This window comes from Pongo abelii, chromosome 4 (assembly GCF_028885655.2).
Source record: "Pongo abelii isolate AG06213 chromosome 4, NHGRI_mPonAbe1-v2.0_pri, whole genome shotgun sequence".
Lineage (NCBI taxonomy): Eukaryota > Metazoa > Chordata > Mammalia > Primates > Hominidae > Pongo > Pongo abelii.
The window spans coordinates 15220569-15243063 of NC_071989.2; the positions used below are offsets into that span (position 1 = coordinate 15220569).

General features: G+C 44.0%; 1 protein-coding gene and 2 long non-coding RNA genes across 6 annotated transcripts in view; 1 reads left to right on the plus strand and 2 right to left on the minus strand.

Annotated features, from left to right (window-relative positions):
* Positions 1 to 22495, minus strand: part of ANKH (ANKH inorganic pyrophosphate transport regulator) — a 161466-nt gene that overhangs the window by 131428 nt on the left and 7543 nt on the right. The window lies entirely within an intron of this gene.
* Positions 7202 to 21034, plus strand: LOC129059334 (uncharacterized). Of its 2 annotated transcripts, none has more exons than XR_008525143.2 (4): positions 7202 to 7314; positions 15123 to 15233; positions 19601 to 19861; positions 20734 to 21034. It is a non-coding gene; the product is annotated as an uncharacterized LOC129059334 (long non-coding RNA). The 2 variants fall into 2 exon arrangements; XR_008525144.2 differs by having other exon boundaries at positions 20859 to 21034.
* On the minus strand, positions 7957 to 14557 carry LOC129059332 (uncharacterized). Its single transcript, XR_008525140.2, has 3 exons — positions 9196 to 14557; positions 8840 to 8930; positions 7957 to 8308 (listed from the first exon to the last, which is right to left on the minus strand). It is a non-coding gene; the product is annotated as an uncharacterized LOC129059332 (long non-coding RNA).

Below are 22495 nucleotides of genomic sequence, written 5' to 3' on the forward strand. Positions count from 1 at the left end.
AAGAAGATAATAAAAGGCCAAATAGATAAATGCTTTCACTAAAATTAGATGAATTCCTAGAAAAGAGATATATAGGAGGCTATTTCCTGGGAGGAAATTTATACCACCATTTCAGCCTGCTGTAAGGTGGAGATGGTAGACAGCTAATTAGGGTCCTCTCTATAATACTGACTGATGATGGGGGTGTGGTTCTTACTTGGCTGAGTGCCTTGCCAATCATTTCTGCACCTGCTGGGCCTGGAGATTGCTGATGTGCTTCAGGCATAAGCAAACCACATCAAAGGCTCAGCTCACTGGCATACCTGACGGTCAAGGACAGAGACCCGCCCTGACCAAGGGTTACCCCAATGAGACTGGCCTGGAGGATCCAAGCCAGTTCGGCAATGTCTTATGGAGTCCTAGCATAGTCCTGGTTATTCAGTTTTGGAGAGCATGGTTTGGCCTATGGGACACACCGATCTGGGTTTGGCCTATAGGACACGGACTCTCTTCTATAGCCTTCCTTAGGGACCAGCTGTGTCTCAATCTGCATAAGACCTGGGAGAACTAAAATGGACTTATCCCAGAGCACAGAGTATCAAAGCCCTTAGTTTACAGTGTCCTGAGAAAACACTCACCCAAGTTTCTTGGGCTGGACTTGGAACAGATGAAGGCTGCAGAGACAGGGAGTGGGGGTTTCTTCTATCAAGCCCAAGTATGAACGACACATTGAAGTGTCTCTTCCATTCACTGGGTGCTCATGAGCCATGCAGGAGCAATCACATCACTCATGGGTGGTGATTTTCTTCCCTTTCTTCTCTCAGTAATGGCACTACGAACAGAATGTTCTGAACATTATAAGGCAGAACACATGAAAACTCCTAGAGAGAAGATCTGTTCTATCCACCCCTTTCCTCCATTCGGCATGCTGTGTTCCCACTATGGTTCTGCTGTTGGATAGCAAAGTCTGTTTTGAGAGCTTCAAGGTAAGAGGGTCTCAAGTTGTGGCTAGATGCCCAGGAGTGATTAAGCAATTAGAACATTCAGACACTGCTAACTGCCTACAACTCAGCAGCAACAGCCCATCTCCTGGGCCACTCAGCTCCCTAACAAACGAGACCTTTGCAGAGCCACCAGGGTTCTCTTTTTTTTTTTTTTTTTTTTTTGAGACAGAGACTCGCTCTGTTGCCCAGGCCTGAGTGCAATGGCACAATTTTGGCTCACTGTAACCTCCGCCTCATGGGTTCAAGTGGTTCTCCTGCCTCAGCCTCCTGAGTAGCTGGGACTGCAGGCGTATGCCACCACGCCCGGCTAATTTTTGCATTTTTAGTAGAGATGGCACTTCACCATGTTGATCAGGCTGATCTTGAACTCCTGACCTCAGGCAATCTGCCCGCCTCAGCCTCCCAAAGCGCTGGGATTACAGGTGTGAGCCACCACGCCTGGCCGGCTCTCATTTTTTATAATGCACCAGACCCCAACTAATGAGCCCTCCTCCCAAACAACTATCAGGGGATTAGAGAAAAAAAAAAAAAGAGCCTATCTGACAGTAGCAGAAAAAGTGCACTAGGCAATGCCGAAACCAGGGCAGACTAACAGACCCTGGTCAGAAGACAGAACCTGAGCAAGAAGGGAGAAGACTCAAGCTTAACATGTGTTTTTCTCCTATTGCCTCGCCCTAACAACCTTCCACTTACCTCCTCAGTGTGTGCTCGCTCTTGAGTTATTCTCTGGGTGAGGGAGGATGGAAAAGAAGCAATAAGGATAACTTAAGGGTTACAATAAAGAAATCTCGACTTCCTTAACGACAGAGCCCAGACAGTACCATGCATACACAGTGGGCACACATTTTGCATATAAGGTATGTAAATATAAGCATGAACTACTGTAGCAACCAGGATATCAAATTTTTTTAGTGGACACCACAATTTTCTCTTCCTCCAAGGAGAGAGGGATAAAAGGGAAAAACCGTGTTCCTGCATCATCCACAAGATTTGACCTGGAGTCAAGTTCCCATTCACCGTAGAGCAAATAAGACACTTGGTTGCAGAGAGAAAAACTTCATTCACTGAGTGGCAGTGATTTGTTTCACTCTGCCTCATGCTTAGTACTCCCTAAGTGTGGTGTAACATAAAGCCTTTAAAATATATATCCCCAAGGTTGCAAGTCTTGGGACAGTTCTGATGTCTTATGTACCTCTCCTATAGACCTATTTTTCTCTGCACAATAAGTGAATAGGCATGCTTATTTTCTTTTTTTTTTTTTTGGGGTATGCTTTCAGCTTCTTTGCATAGCATGGTGCTATTTTTTTTTCTTTTTTTTTTTTTTTTCTTTTTATTATTATTATTATTATTATTATTATACTTTAGGTTTTATGGTACATGTGTGCAATGTGCAGGTAAGTTACATATGTATACATGTGCCATGCTGGTGCGCTGCACCCACCAACTCGTCATCTAGCTGGGTATATACCCAAAGGACTATAAATCATGCTGCTATAAAGACACATGCACACGTATGTTTATTGCGGCATTATTCACAATAGCAAAGACTTGGAACCAACCCAAATGTCCAACAATGATAGACTGGATTAAGAAAATGTGGCACATATACACCATGGAATACTATGCAGCCATAAAAAATGATGAGTTCACGTCCTTTGTAGGGACATGGATGAAATTGGAAATCATCATTCTCAGTAAACTATCGCAAGAACAAAAAACCAAACACCGCATATTCTCACTCATAGGTGGGAATTGAACAATGAGAACACATGGACACAGGAAGGGGAACATCACATTCTGGGGCATGCTTATTTTCTAAAAGCACAATTGTTTCACTTGCCACGTTTCTCTGACCTTACTTTTGGCCTAAGGTGCTTCTGGCGAAATGCAGTGTTTTAGTGCTTTTGCCAAATTTCTTGGCTACTGGCTCAAAAGCAGCAAACTTTCACTTAGAAGAGGTCCTTCACCTAAAGAAAGACATGAATGCTCTTTCTATCTAAACTGCAGCCTTCTGAGGCTTCAGCCTTGCTCTCACTTTGCTAAGAACTGACGGTGGCTATTCAGATTTTTATTAGGGTGTTTTAGCTACAAGTCAGAGATCTGGAGAAACAACAGCAGTCAGGGAGAACCTTCTATTTTCTTGATCTGTAATTGCAACTGGAAGGTGGTCACACGTGGCTATTTAAAGACGAGCCCCTTTCACTGTCTGTGACTGTCTGCTCTGCAGTGGTACAAGCGGAGCTGCAGATTCAGGATTTGTTTGGCGGCACACTCCTCAGACTTGGATTTTTCATGTTTGTTTTGAGTTTGAGAGTTATTTCTGCCTTTCCTGTTTCTCCCCACCCCTCTTTTCTTTGTGCATAACAAGCTCATTGTCTTGGTCTCAGAATTTCTGGGAGCATCTTTCAGGGAGGATTGGAGCCATAGGGTTGGTATCAACTTTCTACCTAAAAATGTTTCCCTCAGGGGAGAAATTACTTACCAAGCTATCATATTATCAACTTATTCCTGCTCTTTTATTCCTGTTTACCTCAGCGTGCAATAAAAAAAAAAAAAGAAAGAAAGCCCTTTTTCTACAACTGAACTTTCAAAGAGGACTTTAATAAGGTATCCGACCCTTCCACATCCAGATTAATCGTGTTGACAGAAACATGCTTTCCAATAACGCCTCTATTTTGTTATTCTGGCAAAAAACAAAAATGGGTATTGTTTTACTTCTTTATTTAACGAGTATGTATGGTAAGAGTCTAGCTTGGATGAACAATGAGTCCAGAACTGTCTTTCTTCCATCTGTCCTGTGCCTGAAACCACCATGCTGAGATTTGAAGACATCACTGTTGGCAGAAGAAACCCTGCTAGTTTCATATTTTTGGTTTTTTTTACCTTTCTGGTTTTATTAAGAGAAAAAGACAGTATAAAATAAATTAAACAAAATAGTAAGTGTGTTTAGAAGTACATGTCCCGGAGGAGCTATCTTGGGATCTTCTTATAAGATTTTTGTAACCTTACCATATAGTGTCATTCTTTGACAGGGACTTCTGAGTCCCCTACAAGAGGACTTGGGTTGAGAGGGACTTGAGAGGAAGTTGTTCTGTGTCCAGTTCTTGCAGAAGAAACATAGAGAGTGCTGGTGTTTCTCTTGGGTTTCAATCCACCCAGGGTGCCAGGCAGTGCCTAATTTGACTCTCTCCACCTTGGGCCCTGTGGGGTGCCTTTAATGTCCTACAACCCTGGTCAATTACCACAGGTGCTGGGCAACCAAGAACGTGTCTAATTAGCTATGAGCCAAAGGTAACAGATCACTACGTCAGTACTGCAAACTGGTCAGAGAAAATTCCTACGCATGCTTTTTTTTTTTTTTTGGTGATGGAATTTCACTCTTCTTGCTCAGGCTGGAGAGTACAATGGTGCAATCTCAGCTCACCACAACCTCCACCTCCCAGGTTCAGGTGATTCTCCTGCCTTAGCCTCCCAAATAGCTGGGATTACAGGCACCTGCCACCATGCCCAGATAATTTTTTGTATTTTTAGTAGAGACAGGGTTTCACCAAATGTTGGCCAGGCTGGTCTCGAACTCCTGGCCTCAAGTGATCCGCCTGTCTCGGCCTCCCAAAGTGCTGGGATTACAAGCATGAGCCACCGCGCCCGGCCGTAAAACTTATTTTGATGCAGCCAAATTCTAATCTCTGAGCATCTTTTGGTAAATATGCATAAGACAGTGTGTCAAACTGCGAGGAGGAGGTCATAATCTTAAAAGATTAAAGACTGTTACCTAAGTGTCTACTATTTCCACGATACAAGGATTCCCCCTGCTTTCCTTTAATTTTCTGTACAGGCAATGCTGTGCTATTCCTCATTATACAGCAGTGGGAAAACAGCCATATTTACAATGACATTTACTTGTATCCAGCTTAACAACTAGTAGAGTTTGGACTAGGATAAGAAATGGATGACAAGACTTATTTAGTAATTAATTTCATGTGATTTTTAGTCCCTCAGCTTTTCAAAGGATGTTTTTTTGAATTGTTTCATATATAAGCAATGGAATGATTCAAGAGCAAGTGACAAAGTCCCAGAGAAGCAACTGAGTACTGTCTCTTGGGCTGTTTCTACTAGAGATCTATTTTACATCACCCAATACAATTAACTTAGGAGAGTGCACATACATTTGACACCCAGGGAAGAGCACGGTTAAGAATGAACCTCAAGGGCCAAGGGTGGTGGCTCACACCTGTAATCCCAATATTTTGGGAGGCCGAGGCGGATGGATTACTCTGGCCAACATGGTAAAACTGCGTCTCTACTAAAAATACAAAAAAAAAACAAAACAAAAAAAAAAACTAGCCAGGCATGGTGTTATGCACCTGTAGTCCCAGCTACTCGGGAGGCTGAGGCAGGAGAATTGCTTGAACTCAGGAGACAGAGGTTGCAGTGAGCCAAGATCGTGCCACTGCATTCCAGCCTGGGAAACAGTGTAAGACTGCCTCAAAAAAAAAAAAAAAAAAAAAATGAACCTCGAGCTTTTGATTTTAAAACGACCATCTTACAGGTTGCCTTACGGGATGAAGGGTGCTACATCAAAGGCAAAAAGCGTTGCTCTTAGGCCAGGAAGGGAGCCAGTAAACTACTAAAGACACAGTGGCTGGTTAATGAGAGCAAAATTTTTTGTGTATTATTTTCATCCATATTGGGGAAAAGAAAGAGAAAAAAGTTGGTACCTCAAAGCGAATGCTTATGTAGCCAGTAAAATCACAGAGATTACTAAGGGGAAAAAAGGGGCTGTTACTGGTTTGGAAATAAAGTCTCCTTTGCTGTGGAGGCTGAGGATGTGGCTCTGAAAAACAGCTGTACTAGTGCATCCTGACTGTATTGAGTCCTGACTGGGAGAAAGGTTCCACTCGGAAATCCCTGGAACCTGCATCCCAGGGGTGCTCAGCGGACAAAGTGTCGCCATCGAGAAGGAGGGCACATCCAGGCTTCCATCGGGATTCCTGTGAGCCTGGTCTGGGCAGGCCTGGTCCTTCTAGCTGTCCTCTGGATTAGTAAAAACTGCATGGGGCCATGTCAGCTGAATGACAATCTACTGCTCAGGCTGCCAAAGCACAAAGCATATGGATTGGCACAGTAAAGATCTATTTATTTTGTGCCTATAGATATGGACCCAGTCTCTCTGACAATCTTAGGATAAAGAGATTTTCTCCTACTCAATATGGGAAGACCATATGCTTTCAAATAACCATGGCTTCTTACGAGACACTAGGAAAATGACAGGAAAAGATTAGAATTTTAAATTTGTTTTCAAAGTTTTACACTCTGGGCCAGGTGCAGTGGCTCACGCCTGTAATCCCAGCACTTTGGGAAGCTGAGGCGGGCGGATAACTTGAGGTCAGGAGTTTGAGACCAGCCTGGCCAACGTGGTGAAACCCCAGCTCTACTAAAAATAAAATTAGCCATGTGTGGTGGCTTGCACCTGTAATTCCAGCTACTCGGGAGGCTGAGGCAGGAGAATCACTTGAACCCAGGAGGCGGAGGTTGCAGTGAGCTGAGACTGTGCCACTACACTCCAGCCTGGGCGATGGAGCGAGATTCTGTTGAGACAGGACTAGCTGGATTTCCTAGGCCGACTAAGAATTCCTAAGCCTAGCTGAGGAAGGTGACTGCACTCACCTTTAAACACGGGGCTTGTAACTCAGCTCACACCCAACCAATCAGGTAGTAAAGAGAGCTCACTAAAACACCAATTAGGCTAAAAGCAGGAGGTAAAGAAATAGGCAATCATCTATCGCCTGAGAGCACACAGGCAGGGACAATGATAGGGATATAAACCAGGCGTTGGAGCCGGCAGTGACAACCCTTTTTGGGTCCCCTCCCGTTGTATGGCAGCTCTGTTTTCACTCTATTAAATCTTGCAACTGCACACTCTTCTGCTCCGTGTTTGTTCCGGCTCGAGCTGAGTTTTTGCTCGCCGTCCGGCACTGCTGATCACCGCCATCGCAGACCCGCTGCTGACTTCCACCCCTCCAGATTCCGCAGGGTGTCCGCTGTGCCTCTGATCCAGCGAGGTGCCCACTGCCGCTCCCGATTGGGCTAGGGGCTCGCCATTGTTCCTGCGCAGCTAAGTGCCTGGTTCATCTTAATCGAGCTGAACACTAGTCGCTGGGTTCCACGGTTCTCTTCCGTGACCCACGGCTTCTAATAGAGCTAACAGAGCTATAACAGTCACCGCATGGCCCAAGGTTCCATTCCTTGGAATCCGTAAGGCCAAGAACCCCAGGTCAGAGAACAAAAGGCTTGCCACCATCTTGGGAGCTCTAAGAACAAAGACCCGCCGGTAACAGCATGTTTTTAAAACAACATTGTTTTATAGACTAAAACCCTGTCCCCCTTCTCCCTCCTGCTTTTAGCCTAATTGGTATTTTACTGAGCTCTCTTTACTACCTGATTGGCCGGGTGTGAGCTGAGTTACAAGCCCTGTGTTTAAAGGTGGGTGCCGTCACCTTCCCCAGCTAGGCTTAGGAATTCTTAGTAGGCCTAGGAAATCCAGCTAGTCCTGTCTCTCAATGCCATGCTTACTTCCATCCTTTTCCCTTTGGACTTCGCCTCAACCTCAGTCGCTAAGGAACTAGTACATACTAGAGATCGGATTTCTTCTTTGTTAGATTTGTATGGCTGGTAGGTCCCAAAAGTCTTTTCTCTTCCATCTTCTCATTTATTTGGGAGAGGGAAAGCAGCCTATTTTTTGACCACATTCTTTCCCTTTGGGTAATGGTAAGTAATGTAACAAAGTCGGGATCCCTTAAAGCAAAGGGGTTGTCTCCTTGTAATGTTAGCTGTATACATGTATTCCATAAACTGTGGTTTTTCACATTATTTGCAGAGAAAATTATTACGGGTTCCTAAACTATTTATTAGATAGATGCAGGGAGGGCAGGAAGGTGAGCTCAACAGACAATACTGTTTGCTAGCTCTTAGATCATTATCACTTCCATGTTTATTCTCTGTTCGGGTCTCATTGCCATGATATACAATAGACACATTAAAAGGTTTTTGGTTTGGCCACAGCCCACTCTGATGATCAAAAGTGCAAAGTCAGCCCAGAATGCTCTTTACTAGCTATAAAATCACGGAGTCTTCTCACGAATGTTGCTCTTCACATCTGGGTCTATTCAGTTCACTCTAATCATAGCTGTGCAGGACGATCCCTCTGCCCTGGATGAGAATACACACTTGTTAAGTTACATTGTCATCCAGGCAGACGCTGCTTGTCACGGTCACTCGGATGTGCCTCCTCAAAAGAAGGTGGTCTTCCATTTGGACTTTCAGGGCTGGGGGCGTGAAATAGGGTGGTCAGGAGCCTTCCTCTGCACCCTTTCCTGCCTTACATCTCACCTCCCTAGGATGCACCCTCCAGGTTAAACCTGCTCCTAACCAGCACCACTTCAGTAATCAAATCACCCTGACGTCGTTCCTTCAGGCAAAATCGCCTCACACAAAAGGTATTGTTTTTGCACATTTCCTTTCACCACAAAATGATTTCTCAACAAACCCAAGAATAATTGTCTTTCAAAGTAGCTGGTCTCACTGGCTTGACTCCAAGCCAAGGCTAACCCTGCCCCTCACCACTCCCACTGGCTTCCAGATGTGGCCTGAGAGGAGCTGCCCCGCTGCCTAGGTGGGGAAGGTGGGCCAAGGCTGCACATTCACGCATTGTGGGCTTCCCTGCTGCTGGCCCTGAGCTCAATGTGTGTACCAAGGTATTGTGTCTAGGAAGTCATCTAATAAACTCAGCTTGTTGTCCTTCCATTTAGAGGGAAAAATGCACTCTGGCTGATAGAAATGGGGACATCTGTACTAACCTTAAGCAAACTGCATTTGAAAGCTTATATTTTCAGGCATTCAGCTGCTGATTTCCTTCAAGCCCTCTGAAGTTCCTACTATGTGCTGAGTCTGGAAGCAGAAGCCAGGACAGTAGGCTGGAATCACACCTCAGCCCCCCTCCGGGGTTCACAGTAAGATGGGGACAGAGTGTGGCAGTGCCAACAGTCCTACTATGGCACCTCCTGGAAGGGGGAGGTGAATGCCGTGATGCCTTCTCTCCCTCTCCTGGAGCTGCCTGCTGTGGAGAGGAAAGGAACCCTTTACAAAGGCAAGCTGAGCAATTTAATCTGAAACCAATGAATGCTTGGAAGCAGGGAAAATCTTTGAAACAGACCTGATTTATGAAAAGATGCTGAAAAGCAGAGAAACTGCGACGTCTGCCAGAAGGCACAAACGATTAAAGCCCAGAGAGCCCTCATCGAGTTTTTTTTTTTTTTCTCCTGATGATTAGATTAGAAGAAAGTCATGCTCTGCAGTACAGATAAGGAACTGTGAGGTGCTCCCATCAGTTTAGGAGAGGGCAGTGGGGGCAGGCAGAGGCGTGGTGATGTTATGAAGGTTTAAGGAGGAAAAGAGCAGTGTATCTAAGAAGAGAATTCCAGGAGGACTGCGGAACCTGCCTATGACATGGAATCCTGCTGAGGCTGTGCTATGACCCACACAATGCTGCCAGGAAGCCTCACTCTCTGTTCCAACAGTGCATGATTCTCAAAGGGGACAAGCAGGAGGCTTAGGACACCAACACCCAGAGAAAAGGAAGGCTGGCTGCAGGCTGGGGCCTTTGATCCCAGGCTATCTGCGGCTCTGCCTCTCACTGCCTGTGTGTGCAGTTCTCTGTAACACCAAGACTGGACTCCGCCTTCCTCTGTGCTCCAAGAGAAGCTCTGCACAGAAGTGCCATTCGGGGCTCAGAAGGAAGATGGGTTCACTGCAGAGGAGGGAAAGAAAAGTGGCCAGTGGGATCTCATACCCCCTGGGGACAGCCCCACTCTTTTTATGGCTGGGGTCATCCCCAGTGCCTGTGGATTGTGGAACTATTGCATTTAATGAAAATATATTTTACAAACTGTGAAGTGCTCTACAAATGTGAATTGTGCACCAGGCAAGGGAAAGGCAATGTTCATTTTGTTGCATCCTGAAATAAGATTGTCCATTTCTGCTGAACTAAAAAGAAGAAAAAATAGATTAAGCACTACTTTCCACTCCCTCAATCTAAAGCATTTGTCTTACATTGGAGATGACTTGAACAATTCTCAAAAACAAAAACAAAAAAAGGAATGTAAGTAAGCATTGGATGTAACATACAAAATTGATATGGTCCAATCATGAGAAGTCTTTTCACTTCCCCAAATTCTCATTTAAATGCTGAGCTTCCTAGCAGCTTATGGGTCTCTTAGTAATGTAAATGCAAACATTGCTTTTTACATTACTTTGTAAGATGATTTCAATTGAATGGAAGGTACAGGTAGGCCTAAATCAATGGATACAGTTAGGTGTTTTAAAATTTTATCCTCCCTAGAAAACATAGCAATAACACACTTAAAAATAGAATTGGGGCTGGGTGCAGTGGCGCACACCTGTAATTCCAGCACTTTCAGAGGCTAAGGTGGGAGGACTGCTTGAGCCCAGGAGTTTGAAACTAGCCTGGACAACATAGCAGGACCCTGTCTCTACAAAAAATTTAAAAATTAGCCATGAGTGTGACACACGCCTGTAGTCCCAGCTACCTGGGAGGCCAAGGCAGGAGGATCACTTGAGCCCAGGAGTTCAAGGCTGCAGTGAGCAGTGATTGTGCCACTGCACTCCAGCCTGGGTGACAGAGTGAGACCTTGTCTCTCAAAAAAATAGAAAGAAATGGAATGCTCCTTAAGGGCTAATTAAGGAAAAGGAAACATGATATGGAAGTAGCAAGGCCCCTGGAAATTAGCCTGGTGCAAAGCACATGGTTAGGTCACAACAAATTACAGGGCAGAGAACAGAAATTTTAAAGTCCAAGCAGCTACTGATAGTGACAATCAGAACAAGCCTTTCTCTAACCATACAGAAATCAGTTATTTTCGACACAAAAACATTAATTTTTTTTTAATTTAACTTTTAAGTTCAGGGGTACATGTGCTGGTTTGTTATATAGGTAAGCTTGTGTCGTGGGGGTTTGTGGTACAGATTATTTTGTCACCTGGAGTGTAAATTAGTTCAAAAACATTTTAAACTGCCTTACATGTGTCCCTAGCGGCAGACAACTGGCTACTACTATACTTTAAATTATATCAAGTTACAGACAACAACTTTCTATTGCCCATCCCCCCAAAATGTCTTTCACGTGCAATTGTAAGAATGCACAGTATCTTCCTCTCACCTTACCATCCCGGCCCACTCAAGCTGTCCTGGGTTCATGATGCCAGCAGAGAACAGGTGTCCTGTGGGATCCTACAGAAGATCTAGCCTCACCCAGGAGAATTCATTCCCATCACACCCATTAATTCCACCCAAGCAGATCTGTTTCACACCCACCCTCCTGTCCGCCAAACCGTGTCAAGGTACCCCCGGGAGTGTGCATCACTCATCTCTCATCGGTGAGTTTTCAGATAATCACAATCATGCTGACGAGCCACGTGCATCCAGAGGATGTTTTAGTTTAAAACTAAGCCCTTGGCACCAACCTCCCCCCAAACTACCACCACATGCCTTACAATGCAATTAAACCAACAGTTCTTAAGGTGCAATGAATCAAGACAAATAATAAATTTCAATCATTCTGCTTTTCCCAATTACTACTATTTTAACAGTATAGTTGTCTACTCCTCATTGCATATATAGAATATCTAAATAACATTAGGAGTTACATAACTTAGGTGGTCAGGTGTGGTGGCTCACGCCTGTAATCCCAACATTTTGAGAGGCCTAGTCAGGAGAATCACTTGAGCCCTGGGGCTTGAGACCAACCTCGGTAACATAGTGAGACCTTGTCTCCACAGAAAAATAAAAAAATTAGCCAGGTGTGGCAGCATGCACCTATGGTCACAGCTACTCAGGTGGCTGAGGTGAGAGGATTGCTTGAGCCCAGGAGGTTGAGGTTGCAGTGAGCCGAGATTGTGCCACTGCACTCCAGCCTGGGCGACAGAACAAGACTCTTCCTCAATAAAATAAAATAATTTAGGTGGATGGGCCTGGAAACCTAAACATGATCTATATATTATTTCTGTAGAAAGATGTGTGGTTTTTTCTGTTTGTTTGTTTTTTTGAGACGGAGTTTTGCTCTTTTCGCCCAGGATGGAGTGCAGTGGCGCGATAGAAAGGTGTATTTTAAATGAATTTTATGAATCACAACTAGATGGTAAGCTATATACTAAAAACAAACAAACATGCAAGCAAACATAAAGCCATACAAGGAAGCCCTCTAAGGTGAGTCTACTCCCTACTGTTTACATGGTAAACATTTACTATACACAAAGATAGAGCAAACCCAGGAGCCTCATCAAGTTCAATTCCAGATGGTCCTCTCCGCTGTCACCAGGCACCTGGTCCATCTGCAATGTTATCTTTAGCAGAGCACAACGATGATGCAGAGAAATTTGCATCCTCCAAAATCCTAATATATTCCAGTGCCAAATATTCATAAATAGTTTTGAATTTTCTATATCACTATTTCATTAAGGCAAATGGCTGAGAACTAACTGTATTATAATAGAACATTTTTATATTTTAAAGGGATAAATGAACATTCATAGCATTTGCAGGTAGGAAAAATGAACTCTAGTACGGCTCCCACTGACAGAGAATGTCCTGAAGAGAGAGATCCAACACTAAGTATTCACTGCCGTTCCCATTGTTTATTCATAACTTGTATTCTCTCAGGCAAGCAATTTAAAACATTTCACTAAATCTACTAACATATTAACACGACTGAAACAGAACTCATTCTCTTCGCCACAACCCAGCTCTTTTAAAGCTTGGTGGTAGCCGGGCATGGTGGCTCACGCCTGTAATCCCAGCACTTTGGGAGGTTGAGGCAGAAGGATCTCTTGGGCCTAAGAGTTTGAGACTAGCCTTGACAACGTACCAGGACCCAGTCTCTACCAAAAAAAAAAAAAACAAACTTTAAAAATTAGCCAGGCATGGTGGCATGCACCTGTGGTCCCAGCTACTCTAGAGACTGAGGTGGGTCACTTGAGCCCAGGAGTGAGCCATGATCGTGCCACTGCACTCCAGCCTGGGTGACATAGTAAGACCCTGTTTCTAAAATAAATAAATAAAATAAAACTTGGTGGCATCATCACCTGCCCCAGCCTCTCCCACCCCATCTGATCAGAGCCAAGTCCATTTGATTGTAGGTTATTTTCTCTTCCAGCCCTCCCTTCCCACCGCAACCCTGAACCAGGCCACCGCTGTCTCTCTGGTAGTTGCCACAGTAGCCTCTTAATTGGTCTCCGTGCCTTTGGTCTCACCTCCCTCTAATTCAGTAGCTATATTGAAACCAAATTATCTTTCAAATATGCAAATCTGAGCACACCACACCCTACTAAGAAAGCTCTCCACTGTGAGCAGGACCAAGTCCACGCTCCTTACCCTGAATGACTGGGCCCTTCCCAGTCATCTTTCATCCTCTATGGATCTGTCTTGCTTTCCAGAATGGGGACACAATATTCTCTTTAGGCCTCAGCTGGCACTAAAACCTTCCCTGATTCTGGGGATGGGCTAAGGATTCCTTCTATAGGATCCCAGAGCAAAGCCCCTGGTCTCTTCCTCCCAGCCTTGATCCTATTTCTTGCTAAGTGCCTCCTTGTTTATTTGCCCTCCTATTAATAGATAGACTCACCTGAAGGCAAGCACTGCATTCGTCCTTTTGCTGACCCCATTCAGTGACTAGCACATCATAAATGTCCAAGAAACATTTGTTGAACGAACAAATTCATGAATACACTCTTGCCCTCCGTGTTCCATACTCCCCATTATTTAATAATGAAAACACTCCAAAATAGTATACTAAGCACTTGGGGAAGTGAGTTACAACTTTTATCTCATTAAGCAACCATCATACATTGTGTCAAAACACCATGGTGTGTTATTATCATAACTGTCAACAAAATTGAGAAAGACTTGGTCCCACTTGAATGACCTGATTACAGAAGGGGTCCATGGTACATGGTAGCCACCCTGCCCCTAAGCCCGTGTAAAATAGCAGCCTATAATTAAATGAAGATTAAATTTAATCTATTATTTCAAAAAGCATATGTTACTTAAATATTGGTAACTCAGTTTTAAAAAGGCACACTACTGAGAAAATCCAGCCTTAAAGGCCTTTTCCCCAAAGTGGAAAAAGAAAAAAAAAAAAAAAAAGGCGGCATGCTGATACACATGCTGTAAAATCTAAGTGTCCCAATCATCTGTCATTTGCTTGCTTCTGCTTGCCCCTAACCAGTTGGCTCTGGCTTAAAGATATCCCCTTAATGCAATTCATTGAACGAATACAAAGCAAGAAAAGTCAGTTAGTTAAGAAAGCATAAAAACAGGCAGGGCGTGGTGGCTCAAGCCTGTAATCCCAGCACTTTCGGAAGCCAAAGTGGGCAGGCGAATCACTTGAGCCCAGGAGTTTGAGACCAGCCTGGGTAACATGGCAAAGCCCTATCTCTACAAAAAATAAAGGAGGCGGAGGTTGCAGTAAGCCGTGATCATGTCACTGCACTCCAGCCTGGGAGATAGAGTCTAACCCTGTCTCAAAAAAAAAAAAAAAAAAGAAAGAAAACATAAAAATAAAACAGGTATAGCAGCTACACACCATGCTCAAAGTCTTTGCAATACTATCATATATACATGCACCATTTCATACTTTTCAAAGCACGTTTGCATCCAGTCTGTTTGGTCCAGATCTCCAAAAGAAGGCATATCAATCTTTATCCCTATTTACAGTTGAAAAAGTTGAAGCCTACAGAGGTCGAGTTCTCTGCTCATGGTCACAGAGCCAGTGGGCGCAGAGGTCCTGACCATCAGATGCCCATGATTTTTCGATCCACCATGCTGTGATCAGCTTGCCCCATTGATACTGGGAGAGCAGAGGACAGGCCCCAGGAACTCAGTTCACTTCTGGATGAGGATGAACCATTTCCCCTCTCCTTCCTCTTTTGCTCCTTTTCTCCGATATAGACTCGAAATAGCAAAACCAGGTGAAATGGATAAAATCATGGTCAGCCTGGTAGAAAAGGAAAAAGAACGTTTTCTCTTCGATTTTCCCTAAATATCACCAGCTCTGCTTTTCTCTCGCAGGTTGTCAACACCAAAATTCACCTATGAGACTCTAAGCGTGAGCCACGAGTCAGACAAGCCTGGCTCCACATGCCAGAAGCTATTCACCTATTCATCTTCGAAGTGGGAAAGGTAACTCTCCACAGTGCATGCCCCATACCTAGGGTCTGGCATGTAGGAAGATGTGGATGTTTTTTTTTCCTTTCCTACCCGTATGTTCACAGGGAAGCAAAACTTCTTGAGCACCAGTGAACTCATTGAAAGAAAGTGCTTTTCTCTGTCTGGAACCCTGCAGGAACTGAGATCTTCCCAAATATACAGGAGAGTAAAACCAATACAGTCCCTGCCCACCCCATGCATATGTCTAACCACATGTGCAGTACATATTGGGTCCAAAAGGCACCAGGCAAACCTCCAAACACCCTCCCCCTAACTAGAGACAAAGCAGTTCCCTGCAGGAAGTGAGATCTTCCCAGATATACAGGGAAGTAAAACCAATACAGCCCCTGCCCTCCCCACAAGTATGCCTAGCCACACATGCAGTATATATTTGGTCCAAAAGTTATTTATTTTAAAAAATGAAAGTCCAGAGGCAGTTTAAAAGTACTACATTAAGAAAAACTGCTGGGTGCAGTGGCTCATGCCTGTAATCCCAGCACTCTGGGAGGCCAAGACGGGTGGATCACTTGAGGTCAGGAGTTCAAGACCAACCTGGCCAACATAGTGAAACCCCATCTCTACTTAAAAAAATACAAAAATTAGCCAGGAGTGGTGGTGGGTGCCTGTGATTCCAGCTACTTGGGAGGCTACGGCAGGAGAATCGCTTGAACCTGGGAGGCGGAGGTTGCAGTGAGCAGAGATCGCACCACTGCACTCCAGCCTGGGCGACAGAGACTCCATCTCAAAAAAAAGAAAAAGAAAAACTTAATAGATCTCTCAGCATTAAACAATACTTTTAATAAAGCAAATTATGTGAAGGAGTTCAACATGGTGTGGCTGGAAAGAACTAAAATGCAGATTCTCAAAGTCACAGGGCAATAAAACAGCTTCAAGGGAGGGAACACCCACCATGTGCCAGGATCAGGAACACAGGCGCATCCAGACCCAGCATCTCCAAGGAAAGCTGGAACAACTGTCTACACAGGAGTGTGGGGTGGCTCTGCAAAAGCCTGGAAAAGGGGCGCATTGTGACCGGTAATATTAATCCAAAGACATAATCAGATGTGTACAAAGATTTCTGTACAAAAAATGTTTCATAGCATTATTTATAATAAGAATAAAACAGTTTGAACATTAACTACAGATAACTGGTTAAATAAATGATGGAATATCCATGTGATGGAAGTTAGGTGCATTAATCATCACATTTTATTTTACTTTTTCTAATTTTAATTTTTATTTCAATAATTTTTGGAGTACAGGTGGTTTTTGCTTACATGGTTTGGTGCATCTGTCACCTAAGCAGTGTATACTGTACCCAATGTGTAGTCTTTTATCCCTCACCCGCCTCCCACCCTTCACCCGGAGCCTCCGAAGTCCTTTGTATCATTCTTATGTCTTTATATCCTTACAGCTTAGCTCCCAATTCATCAAATTTTAGATGAATATTTAAAACCAAGAAAAATTGCCTATGATAAAAAGTAGAGAAAGGTTACAATATTCTTTTAAAATATACGCATAGTGCCAGACATGGTGGCTCTCGCCTGCAATCCTAACACTTTGGGAGGCCAAGGGGGTGCGGATCACGAGGTCAGGAGTTTGAGACAAGCCTGGCCAGCATGGTGAAACCCCGTCTCTACTAAAAATACAAAAATTAGCCAGGCATGGTGGGTAGTGCCTGTAGTCCCAGCTACTCGGGAGGCTGAGGCAGGAAAATCGCTTAAACCTGGGAGGCGGAGGTTGCAGTGAGCCGAGATCGGGCCACCATACTCCAGCCTGGGCAACAGAGTGAGACTCCATCTCAAAAAATAAATAAATAAATAAAATAAAATATATGCATAGAAAAGAGATAAGAAGATTATGCACTAAAATAAGATACAGATTTCTAGGTGGTGGCCTTGCATAAGATATTCTTATTTTCTTTTTGATACTTTTCCGTGTTTTTAAAATGAAAATGAATGGTATCTATAACTACAATACGATTAATAAATTTAGTCTTTTTTTTAAAAGGGAGATCCTCTTCAAATACCACAGGCTTTTCCAGTAGCTTATGGTGTTAATTGAAAGTTTTTAATTTTGATAAAATATACATAAAAATGTATCATCTTAATAATTTTTAAGTGTACGATTCAGTGGCATTAAGTATGTGCACATCATTGCCATCCATCTCCAGAGCTTTTTCATCACCCCAAATTGAAACTCTATGCCCATTAAACAACGGCTCCCTAGTCTCCTCTCCCCCGGCCTCTGGCAGCTACTATTCTACCTTCTATCTCTACAAACTCGACTATTCTGCATACCTCACACAAATGCAATCAACCACACAACAGCTGTCTTTTTGTGTCTGTCTTATTTTACTTAGCAGAACGTCTTCAAGGTTTGCCTATGTTGTAGCATACATCATAATTCCTTTTAAAGGCTGTATAATAGTCCACTGTATGTATATGCCCCATTTTGTTGTAGGACGTTAGTTTTTTAATGCAGGCTTTTTAAACCATGTCTGAACATCAAAATGACCAACACTACACATAATTTAAGATGCGTACCATTGGAAACAATTATTTTACAAACTCTCCACCTGCTGAAAAGCCACTAACATATTCAATATTAAGCTATATTTTGCAATAAGAAAGAATAAGGTGCTAGACACTATAATAACAATGCACATGTGTCATTTTCATGAGCAGTTACAAAGGCTGGCACAGGAATCAGAATACTGGTTGACTAGGAAGACTGCAAAGGGGCACTGTGGATGTATCTGGGCTGACGGAAATGTCCCATATCCTCATGGTGTGGATTACACACAAGTATGCATCCGTCATTTGACAAAACTCACAGACCTATACACTTAATATCTGTATACTTCACTTAGAGCCTAAAGGAAATCAAAGTAAATATGAATTTTACAAAAACAAAGGAGATTCTACAGTTCAGCTAGTGAGACTTACTGCCATCCACCACTTTAGTGCCCTTCAGCAGGTCTCTACTACACCTGGAATTAAGCCCAAGCTCCTTGTTATTTGGTGCTGAAACACTGGTTTGTCTAGGAGAGGCTGGGAAACACGTGGTGGACTAACTACCTACAATGCCAGGAAATCTGCCCACGTTTAGGAGACAGCCCAATAGGCGTGAGCCCCAGGTGGTGGAATGCCTCTGCATGGGGGTAGAAATGAGGTACAACCAGCTGCACGCCAGGCTCCAGGCCAGGTATCTTCTCAGGTGATGCAAGGCTGCATCCAAAACCATCCCAAAGAAACAAGCTCTCTCTCCAGAAGGCGGTGAGGGAGGGACATTCGAACACAGAAAGCTGCAGAGGAGGAGGGTGATGTCTTGACTCCCTTGTCAGGCTGGCTGCAAGCTGTCTTTCCAGTCACTGTGGCCTTGGACTTGGCTAGAATCATGAAGAGCTGAAAGTTACTGCCTCCTTATTAAGTGTGGTTATTTGTTACTCTCCTCTGTGCAGTTTGCCTTTATAAAATGTCAAGTTTAGGCCACACATGGTGGGAGGCCTCAGCGTCCCAGCCACAGTGAATTTCCTCTAAACCATGTAAAGCACTAAGAAGTCAGGGAATTTTTTGTTGTTGTTGTTATTTACTATTTTATATTCTCCACACTACTATTCCCCTCTATTAAAATGCAAGACCCAGTGGCCAGTCGATCTCCGGGTGGTTCACGGGGCAGCATAAAAAAGCATACAAACTTCTTATCACCTTAAAAACAGTTGTGGAAACAGAGCAGCCCCAGCTAAGTCAAATGGCAAATTAGAAAACAGCAGGCAGAAACTCAAATACTCTCCTCCACTTAAACGTTATATATATTTTTATTTTATTAATTTATTTTGAGATGGAGTCTCACTGTGATGCCCAGGCTGGAGTGCTGTGATGCCCAGGCTGGGGTGCACTGGCATGATCTCGGCTCACTGCAACCTCCACCTCCCGAGTTCAAGTGATTCTCCTGCCTCAGCCTCCCAAGTAGCTGGGACTACAGGCGCCCACCATCACACCCAGCTAATTTTTGTATTTTTAGTGGAGACGGAGTTTCACTATGTTGGTCAGGCTGGCCTTGAACTCCTGAGCTCAAGTGATCTGCCCACCTCGGCCTCCCAAAGTGCTGGCAGGCATGAGCCACCGTGCCCAGCCTATATATATTTTTTAAGTGAAGCAAGGGTTCTGAAAAGCTTAGTGATGTGGACTCACTATAATTTGAATGAAAGGCAGTAACCTGAAGCAACTAGTTCTCACAACATAAATGCTCTCACAGGATGACTGAACCTCCAAGACTCCAAGCACATAATATTCCTCTTTGGGTCACGCACAGAATAAGCCACCTTTCCTTCTCAGGTTCTCGGAAGCTGATAACCACAAAGCTGACCTCTGCCCCTCCTGGTTCCTGGTTCATCTGGCTCACTAGGAAAAGCCTCATTAACCTGTCAGCAGACATTCTGCTTTCCAGCCATTTAATCAGGATGATGAAATGTCATAAGAAGCCTCAACCTAACTTTTGAAGCCATCTTTGAAACTCCCTATCTGAGGACTCTGCTCTGTTTTTGGATTTCTCCCCAGCCCGGAGCCAGAGGTCCTCACTGGCATATTTCTGCTCAGGTGAGATAGCCTGGTGGGCGTGGTGTGTGGCAGTGCCTGTCACCTCCTCATGCTCCAGAGTACAGAGTCACACACGTACAGCCCCTCCTCTGTCCCCCAGGCTGGGGACAGTGACGTCAGCCCATCTTATTGACGAGACTGTAGATTCTTATCGACAACCCACCTTTCAGTGCCTCTGAAAAATGTCATTACTGATCTAAAAACCAGCTAGGACCTGCAAACTAACTTAAACCAAAACATCCTCCCCCTAACTAGAGACAAAGCTGGTCAGTCTGTCCCTAGGGACCCTGAACCAGATGTAGACTGTCTTTTGATAACATTTTATCTAGAGGAATAAATATTGTCCCCAACCTTTGCCCTGACAAATAACCAAATTACTTTCCTTCCCTGGATGGACTTTAAGAGCCCTTTTGGGGCTGAGCATGGTGGCTCACACCTGTAATCCCAGCACTTTGGGAGGCCAAGGCAGGTGGATCACTTGAGGTCAGGAGTTTGAGACCAGCCTGGCCAACATGGTGAAACCCTGTCTCTACCAAAAATATGGAAATCAGCTGGGCATGGTGGCACATGCCTCTAATCCCAGCTACTCAGGAGGCTGAGGCAGGGGAATCGCTTGAACCCGGGAGGCGGACGTTGCAGTGAGCTGAGACCACGCCACTGCACTCCAGCCTGGGCAACAAGAGCGAAACTCTGTCTCAAACAAAAAAAAAAAAAGAGCATTTTTGCTATGAAGAAGCAACTACATAGGAGAAACAGTAAATTCTGATGAATAAACCTTCTAGTTGACTGAAATCCCTCCTAAATGTTTTCATTGTAATTTTAAGCTCATTTGTTCTCATAGCATCATGACTGGTATTTGGTTGTTGGAACAGGAACTGAATGATCCCAAAGCCATGGAAAACAAATCAACCAACAAAGAAAAACACCTGGGTTGATATGGCTTGATATGAAGCCTGCTGATTGACCTATCTTGCAATTCTGTCTTCATCTTCTGCAGACCAGAGCTCTCCACGTTCCCCAGCAGAGCATTCAGAGAGGTAAGGCAGGAGGTGAGAATATCCAGATGAGAACTATGTCCAAACATCTTGCTGTTTCATGACCACAGACTTACTACTTTGCTGCAATTACTAAGCACCTCGTTGTGTGTCATAATAAACTCTGCTGTATAATTAGCCATTTTGCTCCGTGCTGCTCTGTTTGCAAAGGTGTTTCACGTGTGTTTTCTTAACCAGGATCTAAACAATTTGAGGGCAGGGGCTGGGTCGAATACGGCCATGCTTCCTTGCCTTTTCAAAAATCACTTCACTGCCATTGGCCCTAGAATCTCTCTAGAACAAATGCAAAATGACAGCAGGAAAACAAGTGTCACGAAGTAAAATGCTTTTCCCAAAGGAAGCCACTAAACGTACTCCTTCATTTTTCCTGGAATTCTAGTGAATTTTAGTTGCCTGGGCCCAGAGCAAGTCCACAGCAGAACATCAAAAAGCAAGAACTCAATAAATATTAGCTATGTTTATGGTGTTTGTGTTATCATTAAGTGGTTACACGGGCATACTGCACAGCAAGAAGAGTAAACTGAGTCCTTAGTAACCAGTTACTGAAACCAGTAGCAACTGATTACCACTAACCAGTTGACAGGTAACTGGTTAGTATTAAAATGATAAAAGCAGGCACATGGCCTATAAAAAAATTTTTTTAAACCCTACCACACACCTAAGAGTCTCAAGAAGGCCACAACACTGCTGGTCATGCAGGGCTCAGGACTGGCCAAGGTCAGCTCCCACTGGTTGGTGCCAATCCCTTGGTTAAGTACTTTGAATCTCACGTGACTGCCCGGCACAATGGACATTCACAGCCTCCAAAGATGCTACGTTATGATTTGCCATATGATACTCATTTAATAAGGTAGATAAATGTGCAGTATAGGCTAGACTTCCAACAACACTAGTTCTCATACTAAAAAAAGAGGAAAAACCCAGTGACTTCCACTTTGAAGTATCAGCTTCAGTTATGAAGCAAATTCACTCATGTGGATTGCTCAGACCCAGGTAAGGCTGTAGAAAACTGGATTTTTCTCTATTGCATCTCTATAGAAACTAATAGAGTCACAGGTGTTCAAAAAATACCTGATTTTTTCTTTTTTTAATGTAGACACCACCCAAGTCACTCTGGTATGCTATATCAGGAGCTTAACGAGGTTTATTTACTCACACAAGACAGTAAAGGAATGGTTCTCCACCTATGCTCTCTCCTCCTCCTACCCAACATAACCTGCTCCATTGTCCCAAACCAAATATGGAAACCAAATTATTCACCACTAATTTACAACTGGGCTTGTCTCATCTAAAAAGTGGTTTCCGTAAACGGTATCACACTGTACCCTTTAAAAACTGTTTTTAGGCTGGATGTGGTGGCTCGTGCCTGTAATCCCAACAGTTTGGGAGGCTGAGATGGGAGGATTGCTTAAGCCCAAGAGTTCGAGACCAGCCTGGGCAACATCACAAGACCTCATCTCTACAAAAATAAAAAAATTAGGCAGGCATGGTTGCATATGCCTGGAATCCCAGCTACTCGGAGGTTGAGGCTGGAGGATGGCTTTAGCTCAGGAATTTGAGGCTGCAGTAAGCTGTGTTT